This window comes from Lithobates pipiens, unplaced genomic scaffold (genome assembly GCF_037356315.1).
Source record: "Lithobates pipiens isolate NorthernLeopardFrog02 unplaced genomic scaffold, aLitPip1_a1.2 Scaffold_13, whole genome shotgun sequence".
Taxonomy (NCBI): Eukaryota; Metazoa; Chordata; class Amphibia; order Anura; family Ranidae; genus Lithobates; species Lithobates pipiens.
The window spans coordinates 119,404,992-119,424,408 of NW_027507718.1; positions in this window are offsets into that span (position 1 = coordinate 119,404,992).

Sequence of the window (19,417 nt, forward strand, 5' to 3'; positions counted from 1 at the left end):
CTTCCGGTTTGACCCCGGAAGTGAATTATGCCTGTACAAGGGAGGAGGTGGCTTGTGCTAGTCATTAATTATATAATGGAGGCAATGTGGCGTGTCACCCATACCCCAGACGACGTGACTCTTTCACGAAACGCGTTGGGTGGCGTGACACGCTTTTTTGCCTCAATTGAACTGGTACCGGAAGGGATATCGTTTGAGCTCGCGATCGGCCGACGCCTGCCCAATTTTGATGATATGCCCTGTGTTTCCTTACGTCTGTAAGTGTATTTCCTTTTACTTTTGTGGTTTTATTAAACGATTTTACACTATTTGGAGTATTTTCTCTTTCTATGGCGGACCTTTTTGATTCTCCAATGAAATACATATGAGTCCTGCTCCATAAAGTGCTTTCCCCTGGTTTGGATGGTTCAAGGCTGGCGTATCCCCCAATCTGGTTTACGGTAGAAAGTTCCATTGGGATCATTCAAGATGGACCTATCTTCTGACCTGATTTGTGATAAGCGCTCCTTACTGGGGCATCTGGTAAGGGGCTAGGGCTATCTGTTTGGTGGAGGTACACCTGGTCTGGTCTTACGCCAATCCATAGGGCTTTGGATTGGACCTTCTTCATTCAACACGTGGTGTTTATTTTTGGACTCACACAAGGACTTTCTAATATTGTCACATTTATGTCATTTGATTTTTTCACAATGTATAGTCACATTGGATTCAATTTCACATGTTTTCTTTTTTGAATGCTTGGTATCACAGACCCAGCATTACTTATTTAATTTTAGGGTTTATGGTGAATGAGGGTCACTGTATATGTTTACTTTATAAGTTGTAGGCATTATATATATTTTTTTGTCACTTGTAGTTTTTAGATTTTAAAGCCATATAAAACATTTTTTTGGGGTGACTTATATCCTAATAGAAATATTAGGGATTGCGCAGTTCTCTCCTTTTTTTCTTTTTTCTACACGTATATTACTTTTGGTATGTACTAGAATTGCTGCATCAACAATATTCTTTTGGTAATACACTGTAGCGCAGATTTCCTTTTTCCCCTTTTTTCCTTCTCACTTTTGTTATGCCTGGCCCTCCATCTTTTTCCTTGTGTCTTTTACTCCGGGCCTCCCTGATGCAGGTGCAGTGTGGGATTAGTCATCCCGTGGTGAGCTGCACTGTGATCCTCATCTGTGCCCAGGGACACAGACCAAAGAATTCCATGCAAGTGAGAGAGGCGACACAGCCTACACTACAGGAGATACTAGAGCCAGGCTGGGTAGGTGAGTTGCGAGGAAGGTTTTGAAGGGATGGGGGGAAGGGGGGAGATGAGGGCTGTGGAGGGAGATGTGTGCAAATATGGAGGATGGGGGAGAGTGGTGCAGAGGTCAGAGCCAAGGAGGCGTGGAAATGAGCTGAACTCTGCACACCCCTAAACATTGCACTCCATATGTAGCACACTCCTTAATGCTGCACTCTGTACATAGCACATCCCTAAACTCTGCACATAACAAACTCCTGGTGTTTATTGCCTCTTTAAGATCCTCCCACAGTGCAATTTGGCCACACCTACAGGATCAAGGGACCAATAATAAATTAACAATTGTGTACTGTATATGATCAGATGTTATTAAGATGTATGATATAGAAAACCTGAATGCAAAGTTTGTTCCTGTAATATTTGCACACTTATTTATTTTTCAGATACTTCTGGACTAAGCCTTCTATATTACAAACTGCATTCATGGGTTAATTCTTGGCATGCCATATTTTTCTCTGCGATACACCAGCTAATGGATGGTGTTCTCAACTCCTAATTGTTCTGATTCTGTTTCATTAATTGCATTTAGGTTCTGAGTGTCATTGAGCAGCCCGTTCTTGCTAACTAATTGGGTGACCTTGACACTGTTTTGCATATAACTGGGTGAAAAGATGATTGCCAAAGAAAGGAAAGCATACTGGATAAAGGAAAGGGAATACTCTGGGAGGAAACACAAGCAGCAAAGTGAAACTTTTCAGTTTTATAGAATCAAGTCACATATATTGTTTTTAATATCAAAGTCATTTTCTAATTGTGCTATGTGCTCGACTAAGAATCACACCAGAACTAATGGTCATTTCCAAAAACAGGGAATGATGGCAACCTTCAGAGTAGGGCTGAACTCAAACAGGAACCAACTAGTTGCCCTATCCCATCTAAAGGATTTAATACTTGGTGCATTTACAAATGTCTTAAAGAAGGCTTATTTGAGATATTGTTGTGTCCTTAACACAATCCAGGGCTTATTAGTCCATTTATTGTGCATATAGCATAGTGTTAGATAAAGCCCATATAAACTGTAATACAGACATTGATGCTCTATGACTCTCATGCTAAACATGTCAAAACTTCCAATAATTCTAATAACACACAATACAACCTATTCATATGTACACAGATCAACTTCTAGCTAAGATTAGCTAAGATTACCCGATTAATAGCACTCTCATACTTGCCCATGGCACCAAAATGTATTATTGTTAAATCTATACCTATTTAGTCCTGTGATTTGGAAAATATGTGTAAAAAATAAAATTATGAGTCTGTAAACCCAATTACAAAAAACAAAACAAAAAAATAACCTGTAAGTCAAAGGCATAATGAGCTAGTATGCATCGCATATTAGCTCATTATGAAATACTTACCTTAGAGCAAAGATCTGCATCAGCACCTGCACACCACTGACATCTTCACCGGGTTTTCCTCCGTGATTCGTGGGCTCTTGTGATTGGCCAGAGCCACAATGATGTCACTCCCTCGCATGCGCGTGGGAGCCATAATGCACGGCACAGGGCCCTGAAGAATCGGCACGAGCAGCCGTTCCTTCAGAACACATGTGCCGATGATGGCAGTGGTGTATATAGTAAATATCTCCTAAACGGTGCAAGTTCAGGAGATATTTACAGTACCTACAGGTAAGCCTTATTATAGGTTTACCTGCAGGTACAATTAAAAAGAAAGACTTCACTTCCTCATTAAGATTCTGCTTTCAGTAGGTTGTTGTCTGTTTGTAGCATGAATGGTTAAAGCAGCTCCTCCTAGTGGCTGGGATATGATTATGTCAACATAATACTGCCCCTCCCACAGGTTGTTAAGCCCATTAATGCTGGATGGCTGTCTCCCTTACCAAACAGATAAGGGTTTTCAGAAACTAAGGCTGGCCATAGATCATTCAAACCAGTTGTGGGCAGGCTGAATGTACCAAGTGGGTCGATCAATAAGCTTGGGTACAACCAGCCTGTCGGATTAACTTGCAGTTATCAGAAGCGACTGTTATAGTCCCTAGCAATAATCACTGATTTCTCCCGGCGGAGACAGCTTCCCCTGCCTGCCCCCGCCAGAAGCAGACAATTGTTCGGCAGGAGGAATACCCCTGTAAGCAATGTCTGTGCTGATGGAGGAATCATGCAAATGTCTTTCCTGCAACCTGTAACCTAACAACAATAAATACATTAAAACAGAAAAGATTTGATTTATGTGATTCAGTGTTACAGTGGTGCCCTCTGCCAACCATTGTCACAAGATGACACTGCTGAAATCTTTTGGAGCCTCAGAATACAACAGGAAGTATCCACGTCATCCAAGCAGCATCATAGTTACATAGTAGGTAAGGTTGAAAAAAGACACAAGTCCATTAAGTCCAGCCCACGTGTGTGATTTTATGTCAATATTACATTGTATATCCCTGTATGTTGTGGTCGTTCAAGTGCTTATCTAATAGTTTTTTGAAACTATCGATGGTCCCCGCTGATACCACTGCCTGTAGAAGGGAATTCCACATCCTTATCGCTCCTACAGTAAAGAACTCTCTATGTAGTTTAAGGTTAAACCTCTTTTCTTCTAATTTTAATGAGTGGCCACATGTCTTGTTAAACTCCATTTTATCCCTATTCTTGGGTCACCAGTTTAATATTTGTAAATTGAAATCATATCCCCTCTAAAGCAATTCTTCTCCAGAGAGAATAAGTTCAGTGCACCCAACCTTTCCTCATAACTAATATCCTCCAGACCCTTTATTAGCTTTTTTGCCCTTCTTTGTACTCACTCCATTTCCAGTACATCCTTCCTAAGGACTGGTGCCCAGAACTGGACAGCATTCTCTAGGTGCGACCAGACCAGAGTTTTGTAGAGTGGGAGAATTATAATTTTATCTCTGGAGTTAATCCCCTTTTTAATGCATGCCAATATTCTGTTTGCTTTGTTAGCAGTGTCTTGCCATAGCATGCCATTGCTGAGCCTATCATCTACTAGAACCCCCAGGTCCTTTTCCATCCTAGATTCTCCCAGAGGTTCACCCGCTAGTTAGTAGATTGCATTCATTTTTTTGCCACCCAAATGCATTATTTTACATTTTTTACTTTAAACCTCATTTACCATGTAGTTACCCACCCCATTAATTTGTTCAGATCTTCTTGCAAGGTTTCCACATCCTGCGGCGGAGAAGTTATTGCTTAGCTTAGTTTAGCTTAGCTTATTGTCATCCGCAAATACACAGATTGAGCTGTTTATTCCATCCTCCAGGTCGTTTATGAACAAATTAAACAGGATTCGGCCCAGCACAGAACCCTGGGGGACCCCACTTCCCACCCCTGACTATTCAGAGTATTCCCCATTTATCACCACCTTCTGAACTTGCCCTTGTAAACAGTTTTTAATTCCATGTACTCACCTTATGGTCCATGCCAACGGACCCTACTTTGTACAGTAAACATTTATGGGGAACTGTGTCAAATGCTTTTGCAAAATCCAGTTACACCACATCTACAGGACTTCCTTTATCTAGATGGCAACTCACCTCCTCATAGAAGGTTAATAGATTTGTTTGGCAAGAACGATTCTTCATGAATCCATGCTGATTACTGCTAATGATACCGTTTTCATTACTAAAATCTTGTATATAGTCCCTTATCATCCAATCCAAGAGCTTGCATACTATTGATGTTAGGCTAACTGGTCTGTAACTCCCAGGGATGTATTTTGGCCCTTTTTTAAATATTGGTGCTACATTGGCTTTTCTCCACTCAACTGGTACCATTCCAGTCAATACACTGTCAATAAAAATTAGGAACAACGTTCTGGCAATTACTTGACTGAGTTCCCTAAGTACCCTCGGGTGCAAGCCACCTGGTCCCGGTGATTTATTAACCACTTGCCGCCCGTCCTATTACAAATTGACGACGGCAAAGTGGTTTCATAATCCTGACTGGACGTCATATGACGTCCTCAGGATTATGAGCCGCTGCACGCCCCCGGGGGCGCGCATCGCGGCGATCGTTGTTGCGGGGTGTCAGTCTGACACCCGGCAACTACGATCTCGGTAAAGAGTCTCCGACGAAGACTCTTTACCACGTGATCAGCCGTGTCCAATCACGGCTGATCACAGTGTAAATGGGAAGAGCCGGTGATCGGCTTTTCCTCACTCGCGTCTGTCAGACGCGAGTAGAGGAGAGCCGATCGGCTGCTCCTCTGACGGGGGGGTCTGTGCTGATCGATTATCAGCACAGCCCCCCCGAGGATGCCCACACTGGACCACCAGGGACGCCACCAGACCACCAGGGAAAAGGTAATCCTCCCTAGACCCCCAGGGATGCCAGTCAGCAAAATGGATGCCAATCAGTGCCCATAATGGATGCCAATCAGTGCCCACAATGGGCATCACTGATTGGCATGCATTATTGTTTGGCACTGATTGGCATCCATTAGTACAGTATAACACCAATGCCGCCTATGAGTGCCCACCTGTGCCGCCTATCAGTGCCCACCCATGCCCATCTGTGCCGCCTATCCATGCCCATCTGTGCCACTTATCCATGCCCATCTGTGCTGCCTATCCATGCCCATCTGTGCCGCCTATCCATGCCCATCTCTGCCGCCCATCCATGCCAATCCGTGCCAGCTATCAGTGCCAATTTGTTCCACCTATCAGTGTCCATCCGTGTCGCCCATCCGTGTCGCCCATCCGTGTTGCCCATCCGTGTTGCCCATCAGTGCTGCCTATCAGTGCCGCCTATCAGTGTCCATCAATGCCACCTCATCAGTGCCACTTCATTGGTGCCCATCAGTGCCGCCTTATCAGTGCCCATCAGTGTAGCCCCATCAGTGCCCATCAGTGAAGGAGAAAACGTACTTATTTACAAAGTTTTGAAACTGAAACAAAAAAAAAACATTTTTTTTTTCAAAATTTTCGGTATTTTTTTATTTGTAGCGCAAAAAATAAAAACCGTAGAGGTGATCAAATACCACCAAAAGAAAGCTCTATTTGTGGGAAAAAAATTATAAAAATTTCATTTGGGTACAGTGTGTAGCATGACCGCGCAAATGTCATTCAAAGTGCGACAGCGCTGAAAGCTCAAAATTGGTCTGGGCAGGAAGGTGTTTAAGTGCCCGGTATTGAAGTGGTTAATGTTAAGTTTCCCAAGTCTATTTCTAATTCTGTATTCTGTTAGCATTGAGGATGTTTCCTGTGATGTGTACTTTAGAACTTTGCCGCTGGCAGTTCAGAGGGGAGATTTACAGTGTCTACAAGCTGAAGTTCTGCATTTCGTATGGGGTAACAGGAAACCTTGGATGCAGAAACAGCCATTATATACCCCCTTGTGACTAGGTTCTGGATCAGGATATTTAATCTTAGAAATTTGGTGACAGGGGTGAACATTTGCAGATCCCCAGAAGCAGCGCTTTTTCATTGTTACACATTGAACTTTTTAATAAACAATAATACACTAGGGTAGGCGTGTGCTCTCTCTTGTTCTATATACTTTTTCACAAACTGCCTGATGAAGTGCCCAGGAAGTCGGTGAAATTGATTTATATATTGCTGGCAGCAAGGATCACAATTACTATGCATTGAAAGCAGTTGGTTATTCCCCTTGATTACATGATGTGATGTGTTCTGTAGAACTTTAAGGCTGCTTTCACACTGGGGCGGTATTTAGGCGTTACAGCGCTAAAAATAGCGTCTGTGTAACGCCTGAAAAAAACCGGCCCCTTTAACTCCAGTGTGAAAGCCGGAGGGCTTTCACACTGGAGCGATGCGCTGGCAGGACGGTGAAAAAAGTCCTGCCAGCCGCATCTTTGCAGCGGTGAAGGAGCGGTGTATTCACCGCTCCTAAACCGCTCCTACCCATTGAAATCAATGGGACACCGCGGCAATACCGCCGGCAAAGCGCCGCTGCAGCGGCGCTTTGCGGGCGGGTTTAACCCCTTTTCGGCTGCTAGCGGGGGTTAAAACCACCCCACTAGCGCCCGCACACCGCCGCTAAAACGACGGTAAAGCGCCGCTAAAAATAGCGGCACTTTACCGCCGACGCCGCTCCCGCTGCAGTGTGAAAGCAGCCTAAGGGGAGATTTACAGCGTCTACAAGCTGAAGTTCTGCATTTCATATGGGCTAACAGGAGACCTCGGATGCAGAAACAGCCGTTATATACCCCAAAACCAAGTGGTGGGCTTTGTCTTCACAATCTAAAGGCTTATTTTCAAGCAGCTCAAATTGCCCAATTAGTCTACACTACTGCTAAAAGTTCTGCTCCTATTTGGGTCCCTATTGAGGCACTTTCTTGCTATCCCTTTGCCACAGGATCATTAATGTGGCTTCCTAACCATCTATGCCCTCCTATACTATGTCCCTCTCTATGACATTCTTTAGCGGTTTGGGACAGAACACATCACCGCAACTCTTTATTGTCCCCGCAAACACCATTAGCTCCCATCTTTTGTAACCCAGAGTTTCCACCTGGTCTGGTACCGAGATCATTTCAGTCGTGTATTTATAAGGGGCTATTAAGAATTGGCGACTATCTTAATGGAGACCGAGTAAACTCCCTGCAACACTTTAAGGATATGATGCAAATGCCTTCTAGTGAAATATTCTGATACAATCAAATCACATCCTTTCGCCAAATCCAAACTCAACTTACTAGTAGGGCCCCTTACACTTACGTACTTCGAAATATCTTGCCAAACCAGGGGTCTTCTGAGGGAGAGTATATCTGCGGTGTATACCTCTCTCACTGAGCCAAACTCAAAACGTACTTATATGAACCAATGGAAAAAGGACCTGAACCTTACATTTGATCTGACTGAGTAGCAGGACTCTAATCAAAGCTAATTATAAAACACTCCTGCGCTGGTACCTGGTTCCAATCAGTGTGGCCAAAATGCATCCTTCTACATCGCCAAACTGTTTTCTACGTTGTTACCAGTTGGGGACAATGCATCACATTTGGCGGCAATGCCCCCTCGTGACTGGGTTATGGACCAGGATATTTATTCTTAGAAATTCAGTGACAGGGTTGAACATTTGCATATCCCCAGAAGCAGCCCCTTTTCACAAACTACCTGATGAAGTGCCCAGGAAGTCGGTGATATTTATCATTTATATATTGCTGGCAGCAAGGATCACAATTGCTAGGCATTGGAAGCAGTTGGTTATTCCCCTTAATTACATCAAGTGTAAACTCAATTGGATCATGTATACTTCATAACAATTCTAAAAAGTTTGATAACATATGGGATCCGTGGATTTGTTATATCTCAGCTCCCCAATGAGCTCCGGGTTCACCCCCTTCCCCCTTTTTTATTATCTCTGCTTCTTGTTCTTTTCGCTTTTTTCTCTGTTATCTACATTTAATGTATATTTGGTTGTCTTTAAGAGCCTGATAAAGTTGCTTGCCCAACGATAGTCTCAGGGATTAATGTCGGGGTTCTCCCCACTACAATTTACCCATTATTCCCCCCCCATCTGTTCCTCCATACCATGCCTTTGTTCCTGTTCTCCATCATACATAGTTGTATTTCTGGTTACGTATAAGCCCTTGTACACACGGTCGGAGAATCTGTCGGAATGAGTCTTATCGGTCTGTGTCGTCAGATAATCCGACTGTGTGTGGTATGCATCGGACTGATTCCGTCCGAATCTCCGTCCGACCCAATTTTCCAACATGTTGGAAATATTTCCTGACCAACTGGGCCGGACGGACCTAATCCGATCATGTGCAGAGCATTTTCATCAGACCAAGTGCCACGCATGCTCAGATCAAATTCCTACATCAAAGCTATTGGCTGCTAGCCTGAATGTAGTCCCATCGTAATGAAATTACGTCATCACGTTCTGAAAGATCGGATTTTTCGCCAACTTGGCCCGACCGTGTGTATGCAACAGTTTCGGACACAATCCGTCGGACTAAATCCGACGGGCAAAATCCGACAGATTTGGTTGGCAAAATCTCCGACCGTGTGTATGTGGGCTAAGAAATGTTTACTCTCTGACCCATTATTGCTCAGGACTACGTCTTTTTGTTTTATTTTTTGACCATGATGATTAGTACATTTAATCTTTCGATATTAACCTGAGAATATTTTTTGTCTTTTGTACGCCTTTTTCCTCAGATGTTGGATTTTACGTTTCCTTACTGTTAATACCTTAATACCTGTGTCTTGATATGATGACAACCTGAGAATTGGCTTTGTTTCAGTGTTATTTCTGTTGTTACCAGATCTTTCCAATAAAAATATTGAAATATAAAACCAGAGAAAGCCAGCTGGTAAGCATTTTCAGGAGGTCAGCATTAGCAGTATTTGTATTTTTCTTTGAAATCTTTACAATACAGTTTACTTCTCTACTCATACTTCTCTACTCTCTACTCATAGTTGGCATATATTAGACCCCTTTCACGCTGGGGCGCTTTGCAGGCGCTACATCGCTAAAAATAGCGCCTGCAAAGCGACCTGAAAGAGCTCTCCTATCTCTCCAATGTGGAAGCCCCGAGGGCTTTCACACTGGAGCGGTGCGCTGGCAGGACGCTAAAAAAAAGTCCTGCTAGCAGCATCGCTTTGCGGTGGTTTTAACCCTTTCTCTGCCGCTAGCGGGGGGGGGGGGGGGGTAAAGGCGCCCCGCTAGTGACTGAATAGCTAAAAATAGCGGTGTTTTACCGCTGATGCACCCACCGCCCAAGTGTGAAAGGAGCCTTATTGACCGTCTGTTACGATACCAGTGAAGAAAAAAGTAGAAGGAAACCCTACACAACACAAATAAGATGTTTTTGCAATTAAAGGAACCTGTAATCCTGTTCTTTGTACATGCATATTAAAATAAATAAATAAATAAATAAATAAAATGCTAAACAATTATTAGTTTACAGAGTATTAGACTGCTTCAAGAAGGATTCTTAGTGATCTCCACCACTGAAATTCTGTGATGAGAAAGTTAAAACGTAGCCTACGCCAAAAAGTGTGTGCTATGCAGATTCAATTTAGGCCTATGACCTGCTATTAGTTAAAGAGGAGCTCCAGTCTCTCCCCCCAAAAAAAAAAAAATCAGCAGCTACTAGACACGTGCAGTTCGTTTTGTTTCAAATTGAAATTTGGACTAATTTTTCAAATTACAATAGTAGCGAATTTAAACAAATCCGAAAATACAAGTAAAAAAAAATATGATGAAATTTGAATTAGAATAGATTTTAATCGTTTTTAAATCAATTCGAATAGTTTTCTAATCAATTTTGAATAGTTTTACAATTTCCAAAGAGAATAAAATAAAATAGAAAATATAGAAATAGAATAAAAAATATAGAAAATAGAATAGAAAAGAATATAACAGAAAATAAAAGAATATAATATAATAGAGTAAAACAGAAAAAATGAATAGAAAATAAAAGAACAGAATAGAATGGAAACAAATAGAATAGAATAAAAAAATAATAGAACAAAATAGAATGAATATAACCACCTTCTGAAATTCTAATTTCAAATAAAATAAATTTGAAGTTGAATACATAAGGAAAGAATAGAATAGAAAAAAAAAAGAATAGAATAAAATAAACTATAATATAGTAGAATAAAACAACAGAATAGTATTTTTATTTCATTTTTTTCATTGCCAACAATTTTTTTTTTACATTCAGCTGTCAGCAGGGAACCCTGCTAAACTAGAGGGAACTAAAGGTTTGTTTGGCTAGATATATATTGTTTCTGATGACACAAAGGTGGGTAATAGGGTTGATATCTCTGGAGGTGTCTGTAGCATGGAACATGAATTGCCATTGCTGGAAATTGGTCAAAGCAGTGGAAACTTCAGTTAAATGTTTCTAAATGTAAAAGAATGCACCTAGGGAATAATAATCCCTTGAGAGAGTACAACATTGGGGATACAGTGTTAGCCAGCACTACAGAAGAAAAAGATTTGGGGGTATTTATTTCAGATGATTGCAAAATGAGCAAACAGTGTAACCAGGCAGTTGGAAAAGTGAATAGAATTCTACGAAACATCACTAAAGGCAGGGCAGGACTTAGGGTGGTGGGGGCCCCTGGGCTTGAGTCACTTTCGGGCCCTACCTTCTATACATTACCGTATTTATCGGCGTATAACACGCGCCCCAAGTTAAGGAGGGAATTTTAAGGAAAAAACTTTTAGGGAGGAAGTTTAAGGAAAAAAACTTACAATTAAATGCCCATCAATGCAGCCTTATCAGTGTCCATCTGCAGCCTTGCCCATCCATCTGCAGCCTTGTCCAGTGTCATTTGCAGCCTTATCATTTTCAGCCTTGTCATTGCAGTCTTGAAGTTTAAAAATGGCGCCACCGAGATACAGAGTCCTCTGTATCTCGGCGGCTCTCGGGTCCTCTCAGCAGCTTTCCGGTCCTCTCGGCGGCTCTCGGGTCCTCTCGCAGTCCCGAGCGGAGCCGAGAGTAGCCAAGTGTACTCGGCTTGGCTCACAGTAACACCCAGTCCCTGTGTTATGTCCATCATAGGGAGAAACTGGGCGTGACTGAGCGGAGCCGAGCCAAGTACACTCGTCTATGTATCTTGGCGGGGCCCCCTATTGAGCGGGGGCCCATGGGCTTGAGCCCAGTCAAGCCCAATGGTAAGTCCTGCCCTGACTAGAGGGATAATCGGCAAGGAGAAGGAGGTGCTGATTCCTCTATATAGATTTTTAGTTAGAGCTCATTTAAAATACTGTGTCCAGTTCTGGAGACCTCACTTAACCCCTTCAATACTGGGCACTTTTGCACCTACCTGCCCAATCCAATTTTCAACTTTAGACGCTGTCACTTTTTAAGTGACAATTGCATGGTCATGTTATCCTGTACCCAAACAAAATTTTTAGCATTTTGTTCCCACAAATAGAGCTTTCTTTTGGTGGTGTTTAATCACCTCTACGGTTTTAATATTTTGCTAAAGTTTCTTTGTTTTTGTTATACAATTTTGTAAATATGTAAGTTTTCTCCTACACTGATGGGCACTAATAAGGCAGCACCAATGAGGTGGCACTGATGGGCACTGATAGGCGGCACTGATGGGCACTGATAGGCAGCACTGATATGCAGCACTGATGGGCACTCATAGGTGGCACTGGTGGGCACTGATGGGCACTGAAAGGCTGCAATGATATGGTACTTATGGGTGGCACTGATAGACAGCACTGCTGGCACTGATGGGCACTGATAGGCAGTACTGATGAGCACTGAAAGGCGCACTGATGGGCATTGATGGGTACTGATAGATTTAACTGATAGGCATCGCTGGTGGCACTGGCAGGCATTTTTCTTTGGCACTGATTGGCAGCTGCCTGGGAACTGATTGGCATTTCCCTGGTGGTCCAGTTTGGTGGCCATCCCTGGTGGTCCTTGGTGGGCATCCAAGGGGAGGGCTGTGCTGATAAACATCAGCTGAACATCACTTGCATAGCTACCGCTACCTCATCTGGTATCTGAGCTGCTGAATATGTGAAACATTTGTTCCCTATGCATGTCCTAGAACCCAGGGAGTTGTGAGAAATGGAGATAAAGGGGCTGCACCCGCACCTGAGCATGGTGAGTAAGTGGGCACTTTGTTACAAAACTTTAACATACAGTATACTGATAATAATATTAACATCAAGCTGATCTCTTTTGTGTGTAGTTAAAACAAACAAAAAGAAAATTGATAGACTACACTTTCCCTTTAAACTGTAACTAAAGGCAAAACTTATTTTTTAGATTTTGGTAGAGTGGTGATCAGTTAAAACCCTGTCAGCTTTTTATTGCTGTATGTCAGGGATATGCAATTAGCGGACCTCCAGCTGTTGTAAAACTACAAGTCCCATCATGCACTGCCTCTGGGTGTCATGCTTATGGCTGTCAGGGTCTTGCTATGCCTCATGGGACTTGTAGTTCTGCAACAGCTGGAGGTCCGCTAATTGCATATCCCTGCTGTATGTTTTCCTGTTACGAAGATTCACTCTTGTCCTGATCATCAGTGTCACCGGGAATAAAGGTGAGAGACAAATGAGAGATCTCCCAGTGGGGAAACTTGTTCTCTTGACAACTGTTTTAGAGGGGATATCACTCAAATGGGAAACATGTCCCCACATTTCCTCACATATTGAGTCTACAATAGGAAACAGGAAGTGAAGGAAAACACACTATTTAGACTGACAAAGTGGTTTTAAGCCTCTACTTAATTTTTTTTTTTATAAGTTTTGGCTTTGGATATACATTACCTTCCACTTTAAACTAACAAGCAAGGTGAAGGAAATCAGTCAATAAATAATACTATATAATTGCACATATTTGATTGAATATATTACCTTCAGTTACATGACATTTAAAAAAATACAGATCGCATATTTGCTTCACAATTCTGTGATTATATTCTTCTTGGCTGAACCAGTTCTTGTGACTGAGTTGTAAATTCATGCATCAAGATTGTGGTGGCAAAACAAGTAACAATAACATTGCTCCTGGTGATTAATGGCTTATGAAAAAAGGTGGAGAGACATCTAGAGAGAATTCATAGACTATACGGACATTATTATGCCTACACACATATGCTGTTTTTACTTGCTGGCATGTAAGTGCAATATTTTTCATTAAAACCCTGTTTATTGAGATTTCACACTATTGTGGTATTTTTATCCTTTTGCTGGGGTATGCCATCCGATATGTCCATTTGGAACAAGAAGACCAGTGATTTCCTTATTGGCTACCTGGATTGATCTTCCCCATTTACCGTTTGCTGATTTATGAATGGCAATGTAAAATTTGAGATACCAAAGCCTTCTTTGACCCCCTGTAATAGGTGGTCAATGCACTCTGGTAAGAGCATATCCTCCATTGGTATTGGTTTATCACATGGTGGAAGATTTCAGTTGGTGTATCAACAATCAAGACACCTGTTCATATTTATGTCACCTTGGTGACTCACAGACTCACTATTTTAGTTTTTTTGGTTACACATAGCGCAACATTATTTTATTTATTTCTATTTTTGTGATGATATTTCACTAGTGTGTTTTATTCACATTTTTATCATAAGCTCAGTTTATTTTTGTTTTTTATTGTGAAAATAGGTATTTTTTACAAAACTATGCCAGCGGGTAAACGTAGAAAAGCTCCACTTTTGCCAACAATAGACCAACATACAAAAAATCGACATAAGCTATTCTGTGGTTGTAATGTTACTAAGAATTAGGCCTCATAAATTTCAAATGTCACTGCTTTGCCATTAGACCACTTGGGGTTTCTTCTGTAATCTGTATGTGTGAACAGTACTCTTTTACAGATCTTATTTCTTTCTTGTATAATTGTCTTGTTGCTTTTCCAAAAAAGTCTGCACTGAACTACAATTCAGATTACATCAATCCCTGCAATGATATGGTTGTCTTGTTACAGTACTAAGGTCTATAGCACACTTGCAATTGGATACTTAATTATGTGTCACTCTGCCACTGGCCAAGATATCAGGGCGGCACTCCCTTGCGGACAGAAATGTTACCCATCAGCAGCCTCACTCATCTGCGGGTAAGGGAACCCTGCCCACAGTTCTGTCACTGGCGAGGATAACCCTAAGATTGTGCAAGTAACTAGATATAAAGACAGATTTCCCATTATGAAATCAGTCTAAAAAAAAAGGAAAATGTTAGGCAAACGGTGATTCTCTAACCTAAGAAAAACATATGAGTCTGCTAAAAGTAAAGTATGCAAAATCCTTGTGTAGGGACCCTGCACTGTGCTGTTGTGCTCCTAATCAAATTTAGTGTGTAGTTGCTAGGCTGTAAGCAGCCTGAGTTGTTATTTATCCTTTTATAGGATTCTTAGGTATCCCCTAGGCTCAGTGGGTTGATTGTTTGCACTTGTTCTGTAATGGAGAGGTGCCATTTAGGTAGATCTGCTGGAAGCGGTTTGCATCACAGTGGAACTAAATAGCTGCCAGCAGATGGCAGGACCTCTGTAGCCCCAGGTGTGTAGCAGAACCAGGGCAGTGACCACAGCAGGGCCATCTTTAATATTAAATGGACCCCGAGAAAACATTTTTTTTTGGCCCCCCCATGCAATTTCCCTCCCCACTTATGCTCCCTGATTGGTTGCTAGAGACTACCGCACATCATTACTGCTCAATCATTGGCCTTTTGGAGCTGTGGGGGGGGGGTGATCAATGACGATGGGAGGAGTTACAGTGCTGGTGGGGGATGGGATCAGTGGCAGTGCTTGGGTGGATGGAATCAGTGGCAGTGCAGAACCCCCCCTCCTTACATCAGAGTCCCCAGAGTTTCCCCATCTGAAATCATGGTCCCAGAGTCACCTTTCTTGTATTAAGGTCCCCAGAGCCCCTAAACTTAAATCAGGATTCCTAGAGGTATCCTCTCCCAGAGATTTTCTCTCTATATATCAAGGTCCCCCAGTGCCCCTCCTTACTTTAGGGTCCCCAGAGCCCCCTAATCACATCAGGGTCCCCAGAGCCCCCTTTTCACATCAGGGTGCCCAGAGCCCCCCTTCTCACATCAGAGTCCCCAAAGCCCCCTTCTTACATTAGTGCCCCCAGAGAGCCCTTCTCTTACGTCAGGGTCTCCAGAGCCCCCCTTCTTATATCAGGGTCCCCAGGGAGCCCCCTGCTTACATCAGGGTCCCCAGAGAGCCCCCCGTTTACATCAGGGTCCCCAGAGCCCCTTCCTTACATCAGGGTCACCAGAGCCCCCTCCTTACATCAAGGTCCCCAGAGCCCCCCTCCTTACATCAGGGTCCCCAAATAGCCCCCTCCTTACATCAGGCTCCCAAAAAACTCACTCCTTACATCAGGGTCCCCAGAGAACCCCCTCCTTACTTCGGGGTCCCCAGAGCCCCCTTCCCACATCAGGGTCCCCAAAGCCCCCTTCTTACATCAGTGTCCCCAGAGAGCCCTCCTCCTTACATCAGGATCCCCAGAGAGCCCCTCTCTTATGTCAGGGTCCCCAGAGCCCCCTATCTTACATCAGGGTCCCCAGAGAGCCCCCTGCTTACATCAGGGTCCCCAGAGAACCCCCTCTTTACATCAGGGTCCCCAGAGCCCCCTCCTTACATCAGAGTTTCCAGAGCCCCCACCTTGGATCAGGGTCACCAGAGCCCCCTCCTTACATCAGGGTCCCCAAATAGCCCCCTCCTTACATCAGGGTCCCCAAATAGCCCCCTCCTTACATCAGGATCCCAGAGAGCCCCCTCCTTACATCAGGGTCCCCAGAGAGCCCCCTCCTTACATCAGGGTCCCCAGAGAGCCCCCTCCTTACATCAGGGTCCCCAGAGTCCCCTCTTTACTTTAGGGTCCCCAGAGAGTGCCCTCTTTACATCAGGGTCCCCAGAGAGCCCACTCCTTACATCAGGGTCCCCAGAGATCCCCCCGCTTACATCAGGGTCCCCAGAGAGCCCGCTCTTTACATCAGGGTCCCCAGAGAGCCCACTCCTTACATCAGGGTCCCCAGAGAGCCCCCTGCTTACATCAGGGTCTCCAGAGAGCCCCCTCTTTACATCAGGGTTCCCGGAGAGCCCCCTCTTTAAATCAGGGTCCTCAATGAGCCCCCTCTTTAAATCAGGGACCCCAGAGAGCCCCACTCCTTAAATTTGGGTCCCCAAAGCCACCCTCCTTACATCAGGGTCCCCAGAGCCCTCTTCTTACATCAGAGTCCCTAGACACCCCCTCCTTACATCAGGGTCCCCAGAGAGCCCCCTTCTTACATCTGGGTCCACAGAGAGCACCCTCTTTACATCAGGTACCCCAGAGAGCCCCACTCCTTACCTCAGGGCCCCCAGATAGCCCCTCTTTACATCAGGGTCCCCAGAGAGCCCCTCCTTACATCAGGGTCCCAGAGATCCCCCTCTTTAAATCATTGTCCCCAGAGAGCCCCCTCTTTAAATTGGGGCTGCCAGAGAGGCCCCTATTTAAATCAGGGTCCCCAAAGAGCCCCACTCCTTACATCAGGGCCCCCAGATAGCCCCCTCCTTGCATCAGGGTCCCCAGAGAGCCCCCTCTTTACAGCAGGGTCCCCAGAGAGCCCCCTCCTTACATCAGGGTCCCCAGAGAGTCCCCTCCTTAGATCACGGTCCCCAGAGCCCCCCTCCTTACATCAGGGTCCCCAGAGAGCCCCCTGTTTACATCAGGGAAACCAGAGAGACCCCTCCTTACATCAGGGTCCCTGGAGCCCCTCCTTACATCAGAGTCCCCAGAGAGCCCCCTCTTTACATCAGGGTCCCAAGAGAGCCCCTTCCTTGCATCAGGGCCCGCAGAGCCTCCTCCTTACTTCAGGGTCCCCAGAGAGTGCCCTCTTTACATCAGGGTCCCCAGAGAGCCCACTCCTTACATCAGGGTCCCCAGAGATCCCCCTGCTTACATCAGGGTCCCCAGAGAGCCCCCTCTTTACATCAGGGTCCCCAGAGAGCCCACTCCTTACATTAGGCTCCCCAGAGAGCCCCCTGCTTACATCAGGGTCTCCAGAGAGCCCCCTCTTTACATCAGGGTCCCCGGAGAGGCCCCTCTTTAAATCAGGGTCCCCAATGAGCCCCCTCTTTAAATCAGGGTCCCCAGGGAGCCCCACTCCTTAAATTTGGGTCCCCAAAGCCACCCTTCTTACATCAGAGTCCCCAGAGCCCTCTTCTTACATCAGAGTCCCCAGAGAGCCCCCTCCTTACATCTGGGTCCACAGAGAGCACCCTCTTTACATCAGGGACCCCAGGGAGCCCCACTCCTTACATCAGGGCCCCCAGATAGCCCCTCTTTACATCAGGGTCCCCAGAGAGCCCCCTCCTTACATCAGGGTCCCCAGAGATCCCCCTCTTTAAATCATTGTCCCCAGAGAGCCCCCTCTTTAAATGAGGGCTGCCAGAGAGCCCCCTATTTAAATCAGGGTCCCCAAAGGACCCCACTCCTTACATCAGGGCCCCCAGAGAGCCCCCTCCTTACGTCAGGGTCCCCAGAGCCCCCCTCCTTACATCAGGGTCCCCAGAGAGCCCCCTGTTTACATCAGGGAAACCAGAGAGCCCCTCCTTACATCAGGGTCCCTGAAGCCCTTTCTTACATCAGAGTCCCCAGAGAGCCCCCTCTTTACATCAGGGTCCCCAGAGAGCCCATAAGGCCCCCCTCCTTACACCAGGGTCCCCAGAGAGCCCCCAGGGCCTCCTCCTTACATAAGGGTCCCCAGGGAGCCCTCAGGACACCCTCCTTACATCAGGGTCTGCAGAGCTCCCCTCCTTACATCAGGGTCCCCAGGACTCCCTTCTTACATCAGGGTCCCCAGGAAATCCCATGCTCATCCATTGAACATGGTGGGCGGAGGCAGACTCAGACAAACCATGTGGTTGGTTGCTAGATGCTGAGTGGTCATGACCTAGAAACCAACCACCACTGACAGCTGCAGGGAGAGCCTGGAGGTGTGGCAGAAGCCAGGACTGCAGGAGAAAGTTTCCGATCTCCCCTAAATGCAGGGGCGGAGTCTGAGTCAGATTAGCTACATGGTTGGTTGCTAGACACCAGGTGGTCCTAGCAAATAACTACTATTGTCAGCAGCGGCAGCAGTAGGCGCCAGGAGGTGGGACTTCAGCAGTGTCACTGTGGCAGGCAGAATGTCAGATCTATGGCAATACTAGTGTGGGCTCAAGTGTGGTGTGGGCTGCTTTGGGCCCTACAACAATAACTGGGCCCTGGGCAGCTGCCCCTTTTGCCCTGCGTAAAAGATGGCCTTGGACCACAGGCAAAGTGGCACCTGAGGAAGAAGCAGGAATAAGATGGCAGGACTGGACTGAAGAGGAGTAGTCTGGATGGGAGTCAAAGTCATACACAGGAAGGCAAGCCAGGAAGTATGCAGAAGGGTAGTCAGGAGCAAGCCAGGGTGATGCACGGTAGAGCAAGAGAAGCAGAGTCCTTAGAGAAAGCTAGGGTCAAAACCAGGGATCAGGCAACAGAGAAGTCCAGAGGCAAGCCAGGTCAGTAACAGGTAATCCAAAAAAGATCTTCCTGTTGATGAATGTCAAAGAGGAGCTTAGTAGACACTACCATTTGGAAAATCATAAGAAGGATTCATTAGACGCAGAAAAATATATATTTGATTGTTCTAAAAGGGTCCACACAAAGATTTAGAAGAGAAATACGCACTACAACTTAATAAAGCCTGT